The sequence below is a fragment of the Bos taurus genome, chromosome 14 (assembly GCF_002263795.3).
Source record: "Bos taurus isolate L1 Dominette 01449 registration number 42190680 breed Hereford chromosome 14, ARS-UCD2.0, whole genome shotgun sequence".
NCBI classification, from domain to species: Eukaryota; Metazoa; Chordata; class Mammalia; order Artiodactyla; family Bovidae; genus Bos; species Bos taurus.
This window is the reverse complement of record NC_037341.1, coordinates 16,305,710-16,324,012: the sequence shown is the minus strand read 5'-3', so window position 1 is coordinate 16,324,012 and position 18,303 is coordinate 16,305,710. Positions and strand designations below refer to the sequence as shown.

The 18,303-nt window shown below is 43.7% G+C and overlaps 1 protein-coding gene across 1 annotated transcript in view; it reads right to left on the bottom strand.

Annotated features, from left to right (window-relative positions):
• The window catches only part of FBXO32 (F-box protein 32), a gene marked incomplete at its 5' end in the record, with an annotated part of 54,868 nt that extends 37,049 nt beyond the window's left edge, over positions 1 to 17,819 (bottom strand). The window contains 2 exon segments of the mRNA NM_001046155.1: positions 6,680 to 6,705; positions 17,809 to 17,819.
• Between the last annotated feature and the right edge of the window lie 484 nt (positions 17,820 to 18,303).

Sequence of the window (18,303 nt, the reverse complement as noted above, 5' to 3'; positions counted from 1 at the left end):
GTTGAGCTAACCCTGGGATGCTGGTAGTGCCACGTCTTTACCTGCTGACACCTTATTATTTCTAAGGACATGACAGAACAAGGAGGTGGGAGGGTAACATTCCCTAGTCCTGCCCTGCATATCTGAATTCTCCAACAGTGATGCCTTACCAGTTGGTGAGGCAAATAGAGAAGGTGGTGGCTTCCCTCAAAATGATGTTTTCATGCGCTTGTTACCTTGATGGCAGATACTAGCCATACTGAAGATAGTGTGCCAAGAACTTCGCAAATGTAATCCTGTTTAACAATCCTCACAAAAGCCTGTGAGCTAGGTACCATTATTCCCATTTTATAGATGAGGAAACTGAGGCTCAGAAGAGTTAAATAGCCTGTCTGGGGTAACCCAGCTAGTATGTGGTGGAACCCAGGCTAGTACCCAGTTCAGTTCAGTTCAGTGGCTCAGTTGTGTCCGACTCTTTGTGACCCCATGAATCGCAGCACGCCAGGCCTCCCTGTCCATCACCAACTCCTGGAGTTCACTCAGACTCACGTCCATCGAGTCAGTGATGCCATCCAGCCATCTCATCCTCTGTCGTCCCCTTCTCCTCCTGCCCACAATCCCTCCCAGCATCAGAGTCTTTTCCAATGAGTCAACTCTTTGCATGAGGTGGCCAAAGTACTGGAGTTTCAGCTTTAGCATCATTCCTTCCAAAGAAATGCCAGGGCTGATCTCCTTCAGAATGGACTGGTTGGATCTCCTTGCAGTCCAAGGGACTCTCAAGAGTCTTCTCCAACACCACAGTTCAAAAGCATCAATTCTTTGGCGCTCAGCCTTCTTCACAGTCCAACTCTCGCATCCATACATGACCACAGGAAAAACCATAGCCTTAACTAGAAGGACCTTTGTTGGCAAAGTAATGTCTCTGCTTTTGAATCTAACTTCAATTCCAACTGGAGCCAGATTGACTGGATTCAAATCATAGTTCCCTCCTGAAATGGCTGTGTGACCTTGGGCAAGTTACTTAACCTCTCTGTGCTACTCTTTCCTCATTTGTGAAATGGGAATGATGACAGTACCTACTTCAGAGGGTATTGTGAGGATTTATTGAAGTAATGTGTATAAAGTACATATAATAGTGCTACCATCAGTAGTAGTTATTATTATTTTCATGCAAAATTTGCTTAAGTGCATTTATGCCATTTCCCTACCAAATTTTAAGTGTTGAGGACACAGAGCACAGCTCACTTAGCTATTTTCCAGATATGAGACAATGTGTCTATTGGAGCAAACTGTACAATGAAATGAAAGTTTACATATTGTTAGTAATTATTTATTGCACTTGAACTCTGGAAGTGGGCCTTATTCTTGTTCCAAAGACTGCGTTTTCAAAGTTAAACCTGGCACAGTTGTAGGCTGATTACTACCATGTAAGGCTGTTTAGAGAAACTGTTTGTAGAGAGAACTGTGAAAAACTTGGTAAGTATAATAAATATGATAAATATGTTTCTAATTAAAAATGACATCTTTTTATAGCTTTGACCGAGGGACTGACTTCTTCTCCCTGAAATGTAATGATATTTTGATTTTTCATAGTTTCTCTTTCTAAAAGGGTGTTTTTGTGTGTGTGTGTGAAAAATACTTATCAGCAGTAATTGTGAGTTAAAAATAGCTTGTTGGGTTGGGCGGGGGCTGGAATCAACAAGTTTGTTGGCTCAGCCTGTTCAAGTTAGAGTAAATTTTATAAAGGAGGAGTTAGTGTATTTTCAACCTGCTAGTGTTGTCATGAGGATTGTATGTTTAATGCTACAGAAATTTGCATATGACCTTGTGCCTTGGCTGTGTAGGGTAGGGCATCCTTGAAACAGTGTGAAATATGTCTGCTAGGTGTGTTTGAGCAGGAACTGCCAGCTGTGTGTTATTTCTGGGTCCCTGGCTTCCAGGAGTCCTGCCAACAAAATTAAAGTTGGTCGGACACATGTCACTGCAAATATTCTCATTACTTTAATGAGAATCATTTGCTATTCTTCAAATAGGGGCTTGGTTCTGTTTCTGAGAGAGGGTCAAGGACATTTTGCTATAATCCTTCTTTTATAGGTCAACTTTAATGAAAATTCTTTTTTTTCTCTTGATAAGTAGCAGAAAGGATCTGGAGACAAAACTACTAACTTTTGTATAATATAGGGAAATAAATAAAACTGCAACATTTACACCAACAGCCCAGACTTCTAATGTCTTTTTAAAAAATTCATAGATTTAAAATATGTGAATGTTCAATTTTGTTATATTAAAGTTTTATGTTACATTTGTAATGGATATAAAGCTTTAAATACAGTATGAGTGCTTGAAATTGGCTAAAACTGTCTATAATTCTTCAAATAGTATCTTGAATGGTTGAATAGCAAATCTGAGTTCTGAGATTTCTCCTATGCAAAAGTAGCTCAAACTAAAATTTGCCTAGGCTTTGTGTCTTGTGGTTTACTTACTTATCAGCACTCATGTTCACATAACTTTGTGAGGTATGTGATTTATTCCGTGAATCCAGATGAAGGTGAAGAAACTAATGACCCAGATGAAGAGACTAATGCTCGGGTATGTTAACCACTTACTTGAAAGTCTGCTGATAAAAATGAGAACCAACTTTTAGAGGTTACCGAGTCCACTTCCAAAGAAAAGAAAGTCACTCAGGAACACAGAACTAGTTAGTAGCGGTCCTGGGAACCGAGAAACATGATGCCAAGCCAATAGGGTCAGAATATTCCATTAACCTTTCGTACTGACCACTGTCCCCGAGAAAAGTAACATTTGAAGCAAAATTCAAACCTTTGCTTTGCACATTCCAATGATTGGATTTTATCAAGAGTTTCATCAGTGAGTTTGGTCCAAAGAATAGAAGGAAAACGGTCACAGGTATTTGAACCCTTAAAGAGACTCCTCTTCAAAGTTAGGCTTCTGGAGAAACAGCAGATTTGAAAAATCAAGTGCCTTGTAAGTCCTTACTTGACCATCAGACTGAATGCAAATGTACAGCTTGTTATATTTTGACAAATTGTAATCAATGCATGTTTGGATTTGTCAACCCTAGTGATTGGAGAAGGGGTTTATGAATTATGGTGAATGTGTTTCCTCATATGAGTCAGCTACTGATTTGTCAAGTCCTGGAGAAGTCACTTAACCTGTTTGGTGTTCAGTTTTTCACATTTGTGAACACATACGTGGAATAGACATGGTTATACAGTTCTATGACATCATTGGTTGAAGGGTGATCGATAACAATCATTACAAATTTTCACTGGGAAATAGGAAAACAATTCTCTGCTGTGCTTTTTCTTGAGTCAGTTGTCTATTTCTGCCTGTCTTAGCCATGGTTTTCCCCAGAGTCTGTAAGTGAATTTTCTTCTCTGATGTGTGCCCGATGCCTGGTGCATAGGAGGTCTCTGTGTATGTACAATTGAATTGCTAAGTCATAGCCTAGAACTGTGGTCTCTGAACTGAAAACTGTTTTACTGTTTGCCTCAGGTGATTCGATAAAAATAAAATGAACCCATGATTTCTTTTAAACAACAGTACATTCATTTCAGGAAGAAGAAGGTAATTTTAAAGGAAGTACAAAATGTTCATCTTTCCCATTTTGACTACTGCCTGAGAAATTCAGTCCCTTAAGAGACATACTATTTTCAACCAGGATTTACTGTTGATAGTAATTTAAGAAATAATTTAGTCTTTTAAACATCTGCTTTGCTAAAAATGGTATTCCATAAAAGCTTTTGCTAAATGTCTTCAAATGGTGTGTTTATTAAAGAGATGGTATGTAAATTAGATTGTTTCTTCTATCAACTAAGTAAAAGGAGTGGTTATCTTTATTCTGTTTTTTGATCATCTTACAGGCTGTAGAATTTATTATAGAATGTCATTAATTCATTGTCTCAGCAAGGACACATCATATCTTTTCTATCTAAAGCAGCTTAGAGAACACAGAGATGACCATTTACTCTCAGAGGGAGTATAGGCCATAGGGAAAGAGAGACACATAAAAATACACTCCTAAAACTGTGTGATATGTGCAGTGATTGAGGTTTGCATGGAAGTCATTGGGACATCCACAGGGAGGGATAAAGCACCAAAGCCAACCTGGGATGGTCAGGCGAGGCTTCCTGGAGTTGCTCCTGGGCTGAGTCTTAAAATGGGAATTCCCTAGTGGCTCAGTGGTAAAGAATCCACCTGCCAGTGCAGGAGATGCAAGTCTGATCCCTGGGTTGGGAAGATCCCCTGCAGAAGGGAATGGCAACCCACTCCAGTATTCTTGCCTGGGAAATCCCATGGACAGGAGCCTGCTGGGCTACAGTCCTTGGGGTCGCCAAAGAGTTGGACATGACTTAGCGACTAAACAACAACAAAGAGCTGATGAAGCAAAAGGAGATAAAGATGGGAGTGGGGTGGCTATGTAGGTGGGGGAGACAGGCCAATGACAAGAGGAGGGGAATGGCACTGGGTGCAGCAAAGTTCAGACCTTGAAGCAGGGAGTGAGGAGAGCTGGGGATGGAGGGCTTGGGGTTGGGGGACATGGCAGAGAGCTCAGTGAGGACTGTTGGAAAGCCTGGGCTTGCTCTAAGCGGTGGGAGCCAGGGAAGAGCTGTCAGCAGGGGAATCTCATGGTTGATGGTGCTGTAGGTACGTATCTCTTGGGTGTCAGAGGGATTAACGGAGAAGCACGTGGGACAGGCGACAGGGGACAAGGTAGGAGGATGTCTCCAGGCAGCAGCTGATGAGCGTCAGAGCCAGGAGAGAGGCAGCTGGGGCAATGAGGAGGGGATGGACTTGAGATGCGTGTAGGAGGTAGACACTGCAGGATTTGGCAATTGATTAGATGCAAAGGATGAAGACGGAAGTGCCAAGGAGGGCTTTCAAGATTCTAGCCTAGGTGAAAGGAAAAGTGAATGCTTGGATGGGAGGCTGAAGACTAGAGTCTCATTGTTTGAATGAGGCCTCACTTTCACTGGTTTAAAGTCGAGAACAGAACAAACTCTGTGTTTTCTCTGTCTGGAGGTGGGTAGGGGAGATTGCCTGTGTTGCTGAAAGGACCTTTTCCTACTTGCCCAGACCTGCCCAGAAGGAGGCAGGAACTCTCTTTGGAACAACATCCAGAGGGGCTCTTCTCTTTTGCCCTCCCCTATCTGGTCCATATGAGATGGCTCTTCTCTGCCAGTGGTTGCAGCACACAGCCTTGAACCATGAAATGAAAAGCTCCCTCTTCACAGGCTGTGAAAAATGTTACAAATATATATAGAGCTATTTCTCACTATAAATAAGTTCTAACAAACTTTCTTTTAAACAAATAAGCCAAGAATTATAAAATGCCTAAAACCAATGCATGTGTGAATGCATGTGTGTTGAAAATTTGTTGTGTGTATGTGTTTACCATCTGGTTAGTAGCACCCTCCTGCTAGCATCCTGATTTAGGGGGGGATACCCCATTGTGTCTTGGTGGGAGGTAGTGCTTATTTCCAAATATAGGACCTGAGGGGACCAGATTTTCTTGCTCCCTGCTGTGGTCGGGTCAGGGACAGACATGTGACTTAGACTTGACTGATTACAAACACTCCCAGGAGAACGATGGAAGGAAGTTGGTGGTTTCTTGTTGGAAGACATTCCTGGCTAGCATCACTGGAGGGGTGCTGCCATAGTCCTTGGGCTCCCTCGGTTTCCACCTATTTTCCACACCTGTTTTTTCAGTCTCTTGCTGATGCTATCGACTCTGATGGTCTTCCAATAAAATCTTGTGTTCAAGAGAAATCAACAGGGTTGATTTCTGTTGCTTGCAAACAACAATCTTCACAGTATGGAACTCCCATGTAGGAAAGGTATTCAAACACTGGGTCTCACACACACACACACACACACACACACACACACACACACACACCCTCCCCTCCACCCTGCACTCCTTTAAGCCCTGTAGTCTCATGTGCTTACGTGTAAACTGGGGCCAAGGGTTGAGTTAGACCAGAGGATGATTTGTAAGTATTAGGGCTTACCAAAAGAAATCATCTGCTGAGAAAACTGGACTCAAGCCCAGACAGGGGATTTTGGTTTGCACAAAACTGGCAGATTTAGAAACATTGAGACAGAGAAGAATGCTGAGCTGGCCATGTGTGAAAGAAAAAGATGAAGAATTGAAAAGCCGAAAGCTGTAGGTTTTTCTTGTAAATCCATGCCATGTGCATCATCAGGGCAGCAAGACTGAGGCAGAGAAAATTCAGTGGGTGATATTTTATAAGTTTCCTTAAAGTATACATTTTGTTATAAACAACTTCTAAAATTGATGTTTCAGGTGTGGGATTTAGCTTGAAGACAGAAGAGGGGGAGGACCGTCTATTGAATGTGTATTGTGTGCCTGACTTTTCATCTACATTAGTTTATTTAATTCACCCTGAAAATTGCAAAGTAAGTGTAATATCCTGATTTTATTCACAAAGAAATTGTATAGTTAGACTTGCACAGCTTATAAGAGGCCGAATTGGGATCTGAATCTGGGTCTTTTGACCCCAAAACTTATGCTCTTCCTATGACACCATTCTGCCTTCTGAAGTTTATGTGAAACCAACAGGAAGAATAAAACAGAGAGTAGGATACTAGACCTTAGGAAGAAAATTCTTCCATGTAAAGGAGAGTTGAGACCATAGCTGACTGGTTTGTAACACAGCTGCCACGTGGACTCGGGGAGGGGGCCTCAATTGTCTTGGTGTCCCATACCATCTCACCCCTAAATAACCGAGGAACTCAGTTTACAGCAGGGGAAATATAGCACTGGCCTCTTGTTGACAAAATTAGCTGATATGACTGTGTGGCCCATCACTCAGAGGCTTGATAGAATCATAGAATGACCTAAAGACCGCTGGGAAATAATGTCCTAAAGGTTTGAGTCTCCTGTCCTAAGAAATAGAGTAAATATATATGGTGTTCTGCCAGATTCAGAATACAAGGTCTTGGAACCCAGGGGGAGGTGGGAGTACCTTCATCTTGTTTTTAGATTATTATACCTAACAACGCGCTTAGAGTGTTTTGGGGCTTTTCATCCCTGAGATCTTGGGTTGGCGGGTTTGGAGGTCCTGGTTTTACCAGGGACCACAGACACAGTTGCATTACAGCTGAAGCTGAAAGTGTCCCTGGCCATTTGAGGCGCCTCACTGGCTTACCAGGTGGTGCTAAGTGGTAAAGAATTTGGCTGCCAAAGCAGGAGAGGTGGGTTTGATTCCTGGGTCGGGAAGATCCCCTGGAGGAGGGCATTCCAACCCTCTCCAGTATTCTTGCCTAGAGAGTTCCATGGACAGAGGAGCCCAGCAGGCTATAGCACATGCCGTTGCAAGAGTCAGACATGACTTAACGACTAAACCATCACCACCATTCCACTGGACCAACAGGCAGTCGGAAGATTACTGTGTTGGCTGGAGAGATTGACTGATCCTCATTATCAAGGAAAAGTAGGTTACTGCCACCCAACAAAGCCAAGAAAAAAACACATCCAGAGCCCAGAAGACTCACTGGGTCACTTGGTGCTCTCACATACAGTAGCAATGGTTAGTGAAAAACCATGACAACCCAGTAAATATTGGGTCACTAAGGGCTCCAATCCTATGGAAATAAAAGGCTGACTCATCTATCAAGTAAACAAAACTCCAGTCCTCTACAGTGCTGAGAGTGGGGAGAAGGTGGATTGGGTAATGGAAAAAGGAAGTTTGGTTGTTGATTTCGGTTCCTTGATCAGCAACTGAGGAGTGGATGGTAGTTGCTGTAGGTGTCTTATCTAATCAAGTACAGTTTCCTTTTTCTGCTTGTCTTTCTGCTACCTCTGGTAAAGGGTGAGTTACAAGTTAGGTTCCAGGTGAGAATGTGACTGTTCTGAGATCTCTTTTCCATGATATGGCAGTTTGTGAGACTTGGTGTCTCAATAATGTTGGGGATGAGAGTTTCTTCATCTGAGTGAAGGACAAGATGGATGTTGAGTGGATGCAACAGGGTGGCCCAGGCAGGTGGCTCTCAGCCTCTCTCCCTTTCTCTTCCCCACAATCATTTTCTGTCCTTCTCTAGACCTAAGGTCTTCCCAGCTGGCGCTAGTGGTAAAGAACCCACATGCAAATGCGGGAGACTTAAGAGACCCGGGTTCGATCCCTGGGTTAGGAAGATCCCCTAGAAGAGGACATGGCAACCCACTCCAGTATTTTTGCCTGGAGAATCCCATGGACAGAGGAGCCTGGTGGGCTACAGTCCATAGGGTTGTAAAGAGTTGGACACGACTTGGGTGACTCATCACACATGCACACACTCTAGGCTTAGGGCTAAGCCCTGTAGACCACCTCATCTGGGCTCTCTTGCCCTCTGGTTTCCATTTGGGTTTGGTCAATGGGAGTTATGGGCAAAAAAATTAGAGGGTGGGAGGAGAGAGGTCAGAATATATCTTCCTCTTTGCTTCAGCACTTTGGCCCAAGCCTTCTATGACTCTGGTTCCTGCCAGGCAGCTCCTCTGCCCTAATTTCAATTCTCATTGGATTCTGCAGAATTGCTTTTCTCTCCTTGCCCTTGAAGACCCAGAGGTAACAACAGCTTCCTGCTGTCCTTGTCTCTTGAAAGCTCCCTTAACTCTATCTACACCTCTGTAACTTATGCCTTCATTAAAACCGCTTATGTTCAACCATTGGAGCAGAGTTTTGTAACCTGCTGGGCCCATGTGTGGTACAAATTGGGAGCTGATTTCATTTCATTGAAGCAGAATGTTTTCATCTTATTGAAGCAGCCTTCACTTTCCCAGTAGTATTTCTTGAAAAAGAGTTTCTACAATATTTAAATCAATTTGATCTACAAATGTTTGATTTACATGCAGCCATGCCAGGAATCATATAAAATAAGAGGAGATGGAGGGCTATTTTAAAAGTCTCTTTTACCTAAGAAAGTTAGGCAGACATATTTTCTTTAAGTTTTATTTTTTAAATTGAAGTACAATTGATTTACAGTGTTGTGCCAATCTCCACTATTCAGCAGTGATTCAGTTATACACACATAGATGTTCATTTTAAAAATATTCTTTTCCATTATGGTTTATTGGAGGATACTGAATATAGATCCTTGTGCTAGGCAGTATTCCTTGTTGCTTATTCATTCTGTCGTAGATATAATAGTTTATATCGACAAATCCCAAACTGCCATCCTTCCCTCCTCTCCTCCCTTCCCCTTGGCAACCACGAGTCTGTTTGCTACATAGATGTATGTATTTTCTTCCTAGTATTTCTTATGGTGAGTTACATCATTTCTATGTCATAAACGAGAAAGTTGATTTCTATAGACTTGTGGTAGAATTTAGCTGTTACTCTACTTTTTTTGATTTGTTGTCATCAAGTTATAATCTTATGGGGTATGCAGTAACCAAACATTCATTTATTCCTTCTCCAAGATTTTATGTGGTACTTACTGAATGCCCCTTAAAGTCCTGACACTGGTGAAACAAAAATGAATGAGGGATTGTCCTCAATCACCAGCACAGTTGGGCACAGTGAGAGAGCCATGCACAAGTTCAACCAAGTCTTTACTTTTGAGTGTCCTTATTGGTGAAAGTGATATTAACATTTATTCGTTTAAAAATTATTTGTTGCTATGCCAATGCTAGGCACTGGAAGAATAAGACTGAAAAAATGCACAGAAAAGAAACAAATGCTCCAAAGCATACAAAACAAAAGCAAAAGCAAGGTGAAATTAAAAAACCCCTAAGCCAAACGAAAAACCCCCAAACATATACTCAGATGATCTCTGCAGTAATAACACTTGTAGTCTAGGGACCCATGTGGGGTTCCTGTGAAAGTTAAACGAGACATCTGTCGTGCACCAAGCACATAGTCGATGCTTAATAAATGTTTGAGATTATGATCATCATTTAGGGAGACAGATCCATTGTAATAAAATGTCATATATGGTACATGTGTGCAAAATAGTCAAGGGGCGCAGTTGGAGGAAGGAACGTATTCTTTATGGGGAAATCATGGATGGTTCCATAAAAGAGGTAACATTCGAAGGACAAACCTCACTTCACTGGACAAAGTAAAGTGAAAGTCACTCAGTCGTGTCCTGATTCTTTGTAACCCCATGGACTGTGGCCCACCAGGCTCCTCTGTCCATGGAATTCTCCAGGCAAGAATACTGGAGTGGGTTGCCATTTCCTCCTCCCGGGGATCTTCCCAACTCAGGGATCGAACTTGCGGCTCCTGCGTGGCAGGCAGATTCTTTACCACTGAGCCACCAGGGAGGTGAAGCCCTTTATTCCTTGAGCAAGCCTTACTGTATTGTGGAAACATTATAATCTAGTTCACTGACCCCCCCATTGGCAGCTGGTTTCCAATCCCTTGCTCTGACCATGTCACGGTAATTAACCTGAATACCCACCTTTTCCCCACTTACCAAAATATTAATTGGTTAGGTTCCTGGGATGATAATTTCCAAATCAAAGAGTGTAGGAATTTTAAATTTGACAGGGATTGCCCAATTGCCATCCAGAGAGGCTTAATCAATATGCACCCCATCAGTAATGTGCCAGGGTGTGGGGCCATTATTAAGTAAAGTAAGTGTCCGTGGAACACAAGCATGCAATACCATGACAGTCGATCTGATCATACCCAGACAGCTACTAGGGAACTAAGGGATGGGATACGCTGGATAAAGAAATGATTCACCTCCCAGGCGGAATGGAGCAGGATGATGCAAAATTTCATAGTTGGCCTTTTTACCTGCAGTTCTACCCGCCCAGTTCAAACCTGTGTTGTTCAAGAGTCAACTGTATTATGACCTGTGATTTGTTACCTCCACCTGTAACATTCTTCCTTAGGTATGGATTTTATCTCACTAGTTGCTACTCATTCTTTAGGTCTTAACTGTGTCTAGGGAGGTTAATCTGGCATCAAAAAACAGACTTGGTTTCCGTAGTGATCATGGTGAAGCGGGACAGATGATCAAGCATACCATCCCATCCCCACCTCTTTTGGTAACAGTTACTCCTTTCCTTTGGGGGAAGACGTCCCCCTTTATGTGGGTTCTGGTGGGGCTGACTAACAGAGCCCACCTCCCACTGCAGGAGTTTCCAGGTAACCAGGCTGAGCCAGTCATAGTCCTTACTGATACCTCCCCCCACCCCCAGTGATGAGCCTATCCATGGTCATGTGAACTAAGCAGAGCCCATCAAGGTCTTTCAAGAACTGATTTCAAGTGACCTGGAGAGAGCGAGGGCATTTGTTTCTGATGGGGCTGCTAAGCTAGAAGCCTGCGCATCTAGGAATACCAGAGGCTTATCTTTCTCAACAGTGTTGAGAAAAACTATCTGCATTTGCAGAGAAAGAGGATAGGGGACAAAGGTAAGACAGAGATGAGGAGTAGAATAAGAGGGAGAGCCCTCTTTAGAGATGAGTTCACCTACTCTAAAATTCACCCTTTTGAACTATACAATTCAGTAGTTATTAGTAGAGTCACAGATTTGTGCAACCCTCGCCACTGATAACCTATATAATTCTGGAGCATTTTTATCACCGTAAATGAAAACTGTCACCTTTCACAATCACCCTCGATCTCCCCTCCTGGATCCCCAGCCCCTGGATACCAACAATCTACTTTCTGCCTATTCTGGATGTTTCATATAAATGAAATCATACGATATGTAGTCTTTTGTAGCTTGCCTTCTTTCACTCAGGATGTTTTCAAAGTTATCCACATTTTGGTGTATGTCAATACTTCAGTTCTTTCATGGCCGAATAATATTCCATTGTATGGATATGCCACATTTTGTTTCTCCATTCACAAGTTGACATACATTTGGCTTGTTTGGGGGCTTTTATAAATTATGCTTCCAAGAATTTTTCATAAAATCTTCCACAACAGCAATAAATTATTTCTGTTAATTTATTAGATTAACAAGAAAACTTGTGAATCTCTGTCTTTCCCATCAGACTCTTAAGTCTATAAGTGTAGGAGGGCTAAACAGTGCCTGGACCCTAGCAGGTTTCCAGTAATTACATATTTGCTGAGTGAATAAATGAAAGACATAGGAGTATGATCCCCACTTTACAGATAGGAAAGCTAAGGGTCTGAGAGATTAAGTAACTTGTCCAAGTCACATAACTAGTACATCCATCAGAGTTCCTAATTATAAACAACAGAAATCAACTCTGGCTGATTTAAGAAGAAAAACAATTTATTGGCAGACTATTGGGGAGCTCATAGAATTATAGGACGACCCAGGCTTAGAAAATGAGATGGAACAAAGGTAGGCAGCCAGGACTAAGGCCAAAATCATGCCTGAGAAGCAGCCTAGTAAGAACACTGCTGAGACCTCCCCTGAGCAGAGCATATTCCCCATGCACTGCAGTCACCACCACTGTCCCTGGATATCAGACACTGCTACTCTGCTGCTGGCCTCACCAGAATGCCTTTCTCTTAACCTTACTTCTTTGCACCACCAGTTTCTGATTGAAAGCTCATGGACCCAGCTGACTGAATGTGACAGCTGCATGGGAAGATGGGAAAGTGAGTATCTTTTAGGCTTCGGTAGTGAAGATGGGCTCTGTCTTACCCTGGAACTCTCAGCGGGGAATTCTCTAGGATAGGAAGATTTAGAATTGGATAGAAAAAACATATTAAAAAAAAATTCCAATAGTAGGTGGAAAGCTAAGTCCCTCCAAATTGAATACATTGTAGTTGTTTGATAGCTTCTGACAAAATGCCCAGTTCTCCGAACCTTTTGAGTCAGTGAAAAGCTTACTGTGTTATTTCTCATCTACTCCCCACTCTCCAAATGTCAGGTGTCAAAACTTTGACAGGTCATCATGTACTCAAGAGGTCTGTTAATTTCTTATCTATTCCCTACCTTTTATTTTAAAAGTAAATCCTGCCAGAACACAGTGCCCTTTTAAATGTAAACTGAAGTGCCTTAAGAAAAGAAAAAAACAAAACAAAAATACCCAGAAAAACACTCGGGCTTCAGCTTCTGATCATGCCATGTGATGGGGGAGTTCCCTGCTGCACTGACCTTGAGAGGCGTGGCCTGGTGGCCATGTCTCCCATATGGCTCTTCCCTGGGGTGATGTCCCCAGGACTTTTCATGGATGAACTCCCTATCTCATTTCCTCAACATCACATCAGGGGAAGCCAGCCCCAGACCATCCATCAGGTGTTCATTAGACAGAATTGTGACAAGATCCTAGAGGCTTCAGGCTGAATGAAGCAGGATTTGATTTGTTGTTGTTTTTCAGTTGCTCAGTCATGTCCAGCTCTTTGTGACCCCATGGACTGCAGTATGTCAGGCTTCCCTGTCCTTCACCATCTCCTGGAGTTTGTTCAGTCATGTCCATTCAGTCAGTGATGCCATCCAACCATCTCTTTTTCTGTCACCCCCTTCTCCTCGTGCCCTCAGTCTTTCCCAGCATCAAGGTCTTTTCTGATGAGTTGGCCAACTACTGGAACTTCAGCTTCAGCATCAGTCCTTCCAATGAATATTCAGGGTTGATTTCCTTTAGGATGGACTGGTTTGGTCTCCTTGCTGTCTAAGGGACCGTCAAGAGTCTTCTCCAACACCACCGTTCAAAAGCATCAATTCTTTGGTGCTCAGCCTTCTTGGGCTTTGATTAGATCAGTGTAAAAATGCACTCCCTCTCCTCTGCCCTTGGGCACGTGGATAATTAAGCCACATAGTTGCTCACAACCACTGTGGAGGTGCCAACCTCCCTGTATTAAAGCCAAGAGACTTCAGCTTTGCCAGACGTAGGGAAAGGACATTCCAGAGAACAAGGCCATTTCTCTTTATCACCTTGGATATTCCAGCTGGGGGCTGGAGCAGGGAGAATTCAGAGAGAGTCTGGTTCACCCTGACCATTTTATAGAAATTAGGCTGGAAGAGGTTCAGTGCTTGCTTGAGCTTACATAGCTCAAAAGTGGTTGGGCCAACACAAACTTCAGTTCTCCATCTCTAAAATGGAAGTGATAAAAATAAGAAAATATTTGGGACTCCCCTGGCCATCCAGTGGTTAGGACTCTATGTTTCCATGGCAGGGGGCCCGGGTCTGATCCCTAGTGAAGAACTAAAATCCCACAAGCCATGCGGCGTGGCAAAAAACAAATTTATTAAAAATTAAAATAAATGAAATATTTGTGAATCAGAAGTTTGCTATGGCATCAAATAAGATAATATACATGCAAGCAGTTTTATACAAATAGTACATAAATTTAGCACACCCTGAACAAGTGCTTAATCTCTTTGTACCTCAGTCTCATCACTTGTGAAATGGGAGTAACGTCATCAGTCCTGAGTCACCCCCTACAGTGGGACACCAAGTGCTAACCACTGGACCACCAGGGAAGTCCCTGTGCCATCTTTGTGAATATGCAGCCCAGGGTACTGTCCTGAGGGCTGAACTTGTTTCACAACCTGGCTCTGTCGGTGTCTACAGGCTGGCTGGGTGCCTACAGGCTTCCTGCTTTGGAGGACATCCATTTCCTTGATTGTAAAAAGAGGGGGCAATGGGCTCTTTTTAGTTTTAGTAGGAGGTGTAGATATTGGAAATGAATTTACTTATTTCCTAGAGTAGTTAAGCTTGTGGATTCTAGAATCAGAGTCCTGGGTTCAAGGGCAGTCTTGTGTGACTGGGCAAGTAATTTAACCACGCTGAGCCTCAGCTTTCTATCTGTAAAATGGGGATGAAGAGGGTACTTCTTCAAAGGTTGTTGTGAGGATGGAATTAGACAGTACGTGTGCACTACTTAGCCTGGTATGTGGCACCCCGTGAGCTCCTGGTAAGTACTGGCTATAATATTAATGTTAGTCGCGCAGTCGTGTCTGACTCTGCAAACCTGTGGACTGGGGCCCGCCGGGCTCCTCTGTCCATGGGATTTCCCAGGCAAAAATACTGCAGTGGGTTGCCATTTCCTTCTCTAGATAGCATAAGTAGTAATAATATAATATTAATAATCACAGCTACTGGAATGGGGTTTCTTTTCTGATGTGGACCATTTAAAAAGTCTTTATTGAATTTGATACAGTATTATTTGTTTTATGTTTTGTTTTTTTGGCCACGAGGCAAGGATCCCCAACCAGGGATCAAACCTTTACCTCCTGCATTGCAAGGCAAAGTCTTAACCACTGGACCAGCAGGGACGTGCCATGGAAGGGGGTTGTTTCTAAAGCTAACTCTCTGGTATTAGCTTCTTTCCTCCACGTTCTTTGTCTTTTCCTTTGAAGTCAAATTCAAAGTTTTGGTTAACCAAGAGTTCCAGTTGATTGAATACTGGTTAATCGAGTTGGCTTCCCTCTCGTTTGGTGGTTTATGCCTATTTATGGATAGAATTTTTAAGGAGCTTGCTGGGCATCAGGAGGTGCTTGTCTCAAGCACATTTGTTCTGAGAGAAGGAAATAGGTGTAGGTTCCCACGCAGGGAGAACCACCCTGAAACCATGAAGGCAAGCGGCCTCTGGGAGATTCAGGTTAGACAATCTCTTACCAGAAGTAGAAGCAACTTCTTCTGAAAAAGAAAAAAATATATCTAATATCATGTTTTGTCTGAGTGCCACAAGGAATGCATTTTTCTTGGAGATAAATAAAAAAGCAGCAACTGCCCTGTCCACACAAAAGTAATAAATGGCAATAAAATCTCCTGTGAACAGACACTTCCTAGAAACCTGGACCCAGAAATGTGGGCTCAGAGTCAAGGGGTAGATAGATATTAGATGCACCGCATAAAAACACAAAGAACGTGGAGAACTGGTTATGGATTTATGACATGTTTATGAAGCTGAATATTTGCTTTTTAAAAGTCTCCTTTCCATGGCTTTGCAGAGAGAGGAGGAAACACTCTGGGGAGTGTTTCCACTCAGCCTCTGGGAGAGCGATGGGGGGAAGAGGAAGGGGGAGACAGAGGGGCTGTTTATCTGTTAATGGAAGAGCAAGTGAACTTTCTTGAGGCTCCACCCCTTTGCACAGGAAGTCGATTCAAGGGTCTTGGTTCTACTCAGCATCTAGACAAGTGGTCCTTCTGGAAGGCAGGTCCTGTGGGGGTTCTGCCTCCAGCCAGCTCTTGGGCTCCAGGCCATGGCGTCCTTGGCATGGTGGCGGTGGAGCCGTTTGTCTTCCATGGCACTCATCTCTTGCACAGTTTCTGCTCCACTCTGCAACCTCTCTGTCCCTTGCACCTTGCTGTCTGGTGACTCCCGTCCCACTGGCCATCCAGTCCCCATCAGCCCCCTCTCCTGGGCCTTCTTTCAGTGGGTTCTCTGCTCTCACCATCCTCCCACTCATCAAGCCCATCACTCTGTTCCAGATCAACCAATTATAGCACCTAACTACTAATAAAACCAGGCACTTTCTTTATACTCACTGTGAGGCACTTTACAGATATCTCAAATCCCTACACAACCCCAGAGAGAGAGGTATTCTGAGCTCCATTTTTCATGTGGGCAAACTGAAGCTCAGCTTGGTGAGTTAACTTATTCAAAAGTGTAGAGCTAGTTAAGTGGCAGAGCCAGAATTTAATCCCCGACCTTCTTTCTCTTTAAGAACCGGGTCTTTCTAAAACTCCAGTGGCCTTCAGCTGATGTGCCAACGTGTGACTTTTCTTGGAACCAAGTCACATGGAAGAATATAATAAAGGTGGTGGTGCTCCATGGGGAGCAGGGACGAACCCACCTGTCAGAGGTTGACAGCTGTTCGAGTTAATTGCTCAGAAGATTTTATTTATTGACTAATTCATTGGAATTGAGCTCTTCTGGGGCACATACCTTCTTGTAAGCAAGTTCCTGGGCAACTAACTTGTACACCGGGGATAATAAACCTCCTGGTAGGTTGTCGTTAGGTTTAGTGGAGTGTCTGGCACAGGGGAAGCAATGATTGTGGCAGTGATTATGATGACTTCACAGGCAATTTTAGTCAAAGTACAAGTCAAGATTATGAGGATTAATTTCTCATTTAATGGATAACCTAGGAGGGTGCCAATTTCTTTAACGACACCAGAGCCCAGATGGGTCTTATAGCTCTCCTGCCCCATCTACCTGGGGAAAGGTAAGGAGGGCTGGTATTAATAGATGTTTAAACCTGGGAGGGGATGCTCACAGCTGCTCCCATGAGCCAACCAGGCACACTATCGGCAGGGAATTTTGGAACGAGACACTTGCAATAGCAAAGCAGTTCCACAGGTGTTTTGTAAACGTCTTCAGTTCCCTTGCTCCTTGTGGCAACTCAGAAGGGCTCTAATTCTGGCCTCAGCTGGCTGGGGATGGCTGTTTCTTCTAAACTCCTCCTCCATGCTGGATTCCCTGCTTCTGGTTACATTTGAGTAATTACTGTATGCATTATTTATTTGCCTGCATGGGGTGTTAGTTGCGGCACATGGGCTTCTCTCTGAGGCACGTGGGCTCAGTAGATGCGGTGTGTATACATGTGGAATCTTAGTTGCCAGACCAGGGATCGAATCCAAGTCCCCTGCATTGTAAGGCAGATTCTCAATCACTGGACCACCAGGAAAGTCCCCAGGTTACATTTACAGGAGTGTCTTTTGCTTGCAGCTGAGCCAAGAGCTGGATGGCAGGGAGGGACTCAGACCGGAAAGCTGTGCGTGGAATGGGGCTGTGGGAGAAAGGAATGAACTATAGGTTCTCGCAGCTGTCACTCAGAGAAAGAAAGGGGTCCTTTCCCTCTTTCTTCCGCAGCCATGGATTTCCATATGGATGCCCTGCAGGAGCTATGCCTGTCTCCGGTTCCTGCCGGACTGTTCGTTAGCATTCCCAGCAAATGCAGAAAGAAAAGAGAAGTCAAGCGACCAGGAAGGGCCCCTGGTTGCATGGGGGTTTCCCAGGCAAAGTAAACGACTTGGCAAAGTCTACATGCCTTTGGGCTGAGCTAGGCCGAGAGAGGCCAGGTGTTTGAGGGTCTGTTAGGGCACAGAGAAACTGGAGGGCCTTCTGGGTCCTGCTCATTGGCTTAGTGTCCAAGTGTTGAAGAGTTGGGATGCAGGAGATGCTCCAGGGCTCTGGGAAGTTGTGACTTGCCCCAACAGGTATATTTCTTGAGCATATTAGCCAAGGTACTTGGCTGCAAACTCAGATCAATTTAAGGAAAAAGGAAAGCGCAGAGGGAATGTTTTGGTTCAGGAGCGTTGAAAGTCCATGGGTGGCTCTTGGGCTGTGGGCATGACTTGAGGTGCCCTGTGCCTCTCTGTCTCTTCCCCACCCCACCCACCTCGCCCCATTACACATTCTTGTTCATCTCTGCACTGGCTTCAGCACCAGGCAGGCTTTTCTCATCAGTGACGAAGA